Below are 6,000 nucleotides of genomic sequence, written 5' to 3' on the forward strand. Positions count from 1 at the left end.
CCTACCCGAACTAGTCCCCCTGACACTAGGGTCAATTTAGCATGGCCAATCCAGCTAACCCGCACATCTTTGGACTGTGGGAGGAAACCGGAGCCCCCGGGAGGAAACCCACGCAGACACGGGGAGAACGTGCAAACTCCACACTGACAGTGACCCAAGCCGGGAATCGAACCCGGGACCCTGGTGCTGTGAGGCAGCAGTGCTAACCACTGTGCCACCCCTAGTTTATTGGCTCTCTGGCCTGCCCCAGCACGACACTACCCCTCCCCCACCTGACCACCTGCCCCTGGCTGTTCATTTGCTCCCATTAACACGTCCTGCTATCTCGCCTTTTGCCGCTATTAGCACTCTTTCCCCCTGAGCAGAACCATTAACATTCTTATGACCAGCTCACAGAAACGTAGAAAATAGAAGCAGGAGGAGGCCATTTGGCCCTTCGAGCCTGCTCCACAACTCATTATGATCATGGCTGATCATCCAACTGAGTAACCTGTTTCTGCCTTTGCCCCCCCCCGCACTCCCCATCCTTTGATCACCTTCGCCCCAAGTGTTCGATCCAACTGCCTCACAAGTTGCAATGCTTGCTGTTTCTCATTCCATTGGAGATCTTTACTTTGGTGTAATGACAGGATTAAGAACCGCGTGGTGAAAGCACAAATACGCCAAGTTTGAACTCATAGAATACAATCCCTACAGTGCAGAAGGAGGCCATTCGGCCCATCGAGTCTGCACCGACCACAATCCCACCCAGGCCCCATCCCCATAACCCCATGCATTTACCTTAGCTCGTCCCCCTGACACTAAGGGGCAATTTAGCATGGCTAATCCACCTAACCTTTGGACATGGGAGGAAACCGGAGAAACCCACGCAGACACGGGGAGAACGTGCAGACTCCGCACAGACAGTGACCCAAGCCGGGAATCGAACCCGGGTCCCTGACGCTGTGAGGCAGCTGCGCTAACCCGCTGTGCCGCCATATATGACCTGTGGGAGGAAACCGGAGCACCTGGAGGAAACCCACACAGACACGGGGGAAGAACATGCAGACCCCGCACGGACAGTGACCTGGGCTGGGAATCGAACCCAGGTCTCTGGCGCTGTGAGGCAGCAGTGCTAACCGCTGTGCCACCGTGCTGCCCAACTCATCCAGCCCTCGGCACTTTACAAAGCCAACCAGGGACTGAGGGCAAAGACTTAAGTGAAGGAAGTGTCAATGAGTTACCTTGTCCCCCGTATGAACGGACAGTGTTTGAAATTAGTCTCTTGTCAAGTAAACCTGACCCTTCCGTAACGGTGTGGCGTGCAAATCGTGGCTGGCAAACAAATCCATTGGGGGAACCCACGGCCCCTTTGAAGAGAATTAATCCAGTCTCAACTGGGCACTAAACTCAAAAGAGGAAATCAGAAACATACAATTGTTACGGGGATGCAGTATATTTCTTTTTTATTTGTTTCTTCCTGAATTAATCCATGCACTTGAACGTCTTGAAGATGTTTTTGAGACTTATTCGCGAGACAGACCGACAAAAAGGACTGGGCTATCAGGTGCCACCTTGAACTTGGCACTTTTCCCACAATTCACTTCGGTGTGTGGTATGCTTCAAGATTCCGTTTCCCCACCCCAACTTCCCTCCTAGTTTTGTCAAGAATGTCGCCTAGCAACGGCCACTGATATCGCCGAATAAGTCTCGCCCCCATCGGGGTGTTTTTGGGCAACCCGCCATCTTGCTTCGCGGCTCTCTGCTCCAAGGCACCATTACGGGCCGTCGAGGGTTGCTGCCGCTTGACGTGTCGCCGCGTTGGGGGAGGGGAGGGAAAATGGGAGGGGCTTCCTGCCTCTCCTGGACATTGCGGAAAGGGTGCCACGCCCACGCCCTCAGTGTGCCACACAACGTCAAGCCGTTTGAAAATCTGGTTGGCATTTGCCTTTGGTTGGGCCTGTATCATGAGTATAGACACTGAATTAATGTCTACTGAATTTTTAAGGATTTTTTTTTAAACAAAGTCTGCTTTGTGCGGCAACCATTACTGTTAGTAACCTGAAGTGACTTCGTTACAGTTTAATATATGGTACTGTACAGTATTAAATTAAACCTGTGCCTCGGTTGCAAGGTGTGCATTATCGGATTCTGTGGTAAGGCATCATTATTGATGCGTAGTGTTTCTCACCTCATAAACGTGGACCAATCGGTATGGCAATATCAAACTGGGCAGTAGAAACACCCCTTTTCACCGGCATATCAACCTGGGTCTCAGATTTATGGCCTTCAAGTACTACATCAGTAAAACATATTCTTTCACATAGAAACTAGAAGCAGGAGGAGGCCTTTCGGCCCTTCGATCCTGCTCCGCCATTCATTTTGATCATGGCTGATCATCAAACTCAACATCCTGATCCCCCCCTTCCCCCCATATCCCTCGATCCCTTTAGCCCCAAGAGCGATATCTAATTTCTTCTTGAAATCACACAACGTTTTGGCCTCAGCTACTTTCTGTGGGAGTGAATTCCACACATTCACCACCCTCTGGGTGAAGAAATTTCTCCTCACCTCAGTCCTAAAAGGTTTACCCCTTATCCTCAAACTATGACCCCTAGTTCTGGACTCCCCCACCATCGGAAACATTCTGTCTGAATCTACCCTGTCGAACCCTGTTAGAATTTTATAAGTTTCTATGTGACCCCCCTCTCTTTTTTTTTGCCATACCTTGAGCTCTGCGCTGGCAATGCACCATTCCCTGGCAGAGTGGGTGGTTCAGCCCTCAGGCCTGTGCCAACTCCGGGTTGCCACCTGCCCCATTTTGGACTGGGCTGTCCTGTTTTGCCTGGACGTTGCTCAAACCTAAGCCAGGTGCCATCGATCCGTGATTGTTTCAGAACCAGCGGCCATTTTGGATTCATCGACTTTGGCCGCCGGTTAAGGCTTCATGGTTGTTTTCAGTGAAACGGTGCCCTGGCTGCCAGAACCATTTTCTTTTCAAATTAAAGATTTTTAAAATAAGTTGTGAGAGGGCGCCTCTGTGTTGAAGCACTCTCTTTCTCTCTCTCTTACTGAACCTGCAGTCAGCTGCTGTTCTCAAGCTGGGAGGCCTCTGACAGGCCCTCAGGGCCTAGAAACCGCCCTGAATTGGAAAGGGAGCCTGTCTCCATGGCAATTAAGGGGACGCCCCCGTGAAAGTCCCAACGAGTGACTGGCGCCCCTGGTGATGGGCTTGACATCCAAGAGAAACTGTCCCAACTTCTGATTTCCAATCCAGCCCTCCATTATTAGAATAGAGGAGGAGGGAGACGGTGGCCGGAATGCTACCACCACGCAAAACGGAATTCTCCGTTGGCCTTGGGCGGGATTTTACGAGCCTCACCCGAGCAAGGTTGTAAAATCCCGGCTGGTATCTGGACGCTGTTGAATTAGTTCCCTGTCTTCCGACTCCTGGTTCGAATTTGCAAGCTCACACAGATATAGTTAGCAGTGGAAGTGCGATGTTAGCGTTACAAGTGTTAGCCCCAGAGGGTGAGTAATGTTCACAGAGTTGGTGGGAGTTGGGGTAGGGGGGAAAAGACAGCAGCAGAGGGTCTCACTGGCGGGCACTGTTCAGTTCTGCCCTCTGAATCGCACAGCCATGAACTCACTGAGTGGCAGAGCAGACACGAGGGGTGGAATTGTCCCGTCCCGCCCCCCCCTCACGGGAATCGTGGTGGGCGGGACACGCACCATGCAAAGGTCCGTTGACCTCGGGCGAGATTTTCCAGTCGGAAAATCCCACCCGATGGGCCGAATGGCCTGCTTCTGCCCCTATGTCCTGTTACAGGGCAGAGGGAGGCAGTTTGGCCCATCACATCCGCATCGGCCCTCTGAATGAGCATCTCAGCCAGTGTCAATCTCCTCCCTTTCCGCCCCACCCCCCCAACAACGCCCCATAATCCTGCCCACTGACTCCAAGAATACTCCAAGACTCACCAACCAAATTCCCAGCCGGAAGTGTTCAGCGTTGATGTCCAATGCTCCAGACTTCACAGATAATGCACACTTAGCAGCTGACCATGAGGGTTGTAGCCTGGAGCCCTTCAATCTCCAGGCAAAGCTCTTCTGTGACTTTTGTGACGTCGGGGCTCGCATGCCGAGAAACAACCATTCTGCTGGGAGAAAGAAAGCAAACCACATCCCCCCCCCCAACCCCCGCGGCCAGCCCGCATCTTAACTGAACAGAAATGCATTAACAATAATAATCTCTCTTCCTCCTCCTGCTGTCATCGATAAATCAGTATTGTTCGCAAACTCTTTCAAGCTGAAGATGTTCCATTTTCTTTTGCACTTGAGTTAATCCCCCGAATACTTACTCACACCTTTGCTGCCCGTGTCACTGCCTTGGAACTAACCATTACAGATCGCAACCATTTAAATGTGACCCGCATGTCAGGTTACCTGGTAAACATGCCGCACCCGGGTATCTGAATTATTAACGGTGTGTTTCCTTTTATTATTTTTAGCTGTTTTACGGGCATGATCACGACCAGAGGGGTGACTTGCCGGAATAGTGTGTCATGGAGTCCCTGCAGTGCAGAAGGAGGCCATTCGGCCCTTCGAGTCTGCACCGCCAATAATCCCATCCAGGCCCTATCCCTATAACTCCACGCATTTACCCTACTAATCTCCCTGACACCAAGGGGCAATTTAGCATGGCCAATCCACCTAACCAACACATCTTTGAACACTAAGGGGCAATTTAGCATGGCCACTCCACCTAACCTGCACATCTTTGGACACTAAGGGACAATTTAGCATGGCCAATCCACCTAACCAACACATCTTTGAACACTAAGGGGCAATTTAGCATGGCCACTCCACCTAACCCACACATCTTTGAACATTAAGGGGCAATTTACCATGTCCAATCCACCTAATCAGCACATCTTTGGACACTAAGGGGCAATTTAGCATGGCCACTCCACCTAACCTGCACATCTTTGGACACTAAGGGACAATTTAGCATGGCCAATCCACCTAACCAACACATCTTTGAACACTAAGGGGCAATTTAGCATGGCCACTCCACCTAACCCACACATCTTTGAACATTAAGGGGCAATTTACCATGTCCAATCCACCTAATCAGCACATCTTTGGACACTAAGGGGCAATTTAGCATGGCCAATCCACCTAACCCGGACATCTTTGGACACTAAGGGACAATTTAGCATGGCCAATCCACCTAACCCGGACATCTTTGGACACTAAGCGGCAATTTAGCATAGCCAATCCACCTAACCTGCACATCTTTGAACATTAAGGGGCAATTTACCATGTCCAATCCACCTAATCAGCACATCTTTGGACACTAAGGGGCAATTTACCATGTCCAATCCACCTAATCAGCACATCTTTGGACACTAAGCGGCAATTTAGCATGGCCAATCCACCTAACCTGCACATCTTTGGACACTAAGGGACAATTCAGCATGGCCAATCCACCTGACCAACACATCTTTGGACACTAAGGAGCAATTTACCATGTCCAATCCATCTAATGAACACATCTTTGGACACAAAGGGGCAATTTAGCATGGCCAACCCACCAAACCTGCACATCTTTGGACTGTGGGAGGAAACTGGAGCACCCAGAGGAAACCCACATAGACATGGGGAGAACATGCAGACTCCACACAGACAGTGACCCGAGGCCGGAATCGAACCCGGGTCCCTGGTGCTGTGAAGCAGCAGTGCTAACCACTGTGCCACCGCGTCGTTCGAGAATTGATGTGATGGATGTTACATCCCCATCTCTCATTCATACTCCCTTTATGCCTCGGTCCCTACTGTCAGTGCAGAATGAGTCCACAGTTTGGGGGGCTCTTGGTAGGTCTGTTTTGTGGGATTGGGAGGACTACAGGAGTTGCAACGTTCCCCCTTCTCCCATGCCTTGTGGCCACGTCCTGGTGTAAGGATGGACTCATTGCCTCCGCTCTCCCTTTGATCCCGAGTGACGACAGTAGTAGGGAATAA

This window comes from Mustelus asterias, chromosome X, assembly GCF_964213995.1.
Source record: "Mustelus asterias chromosome X, sMusAst1.hap1.1, whole genome shotgun sequence".
Classification (NCBI taxonomy): domain Eukaryota; kingdom Metazoa; phylum Chordata; class Chondrichthyes; order Carcharhiniformes; family Triakidae; genus Mustelus; species Mustelus asterias.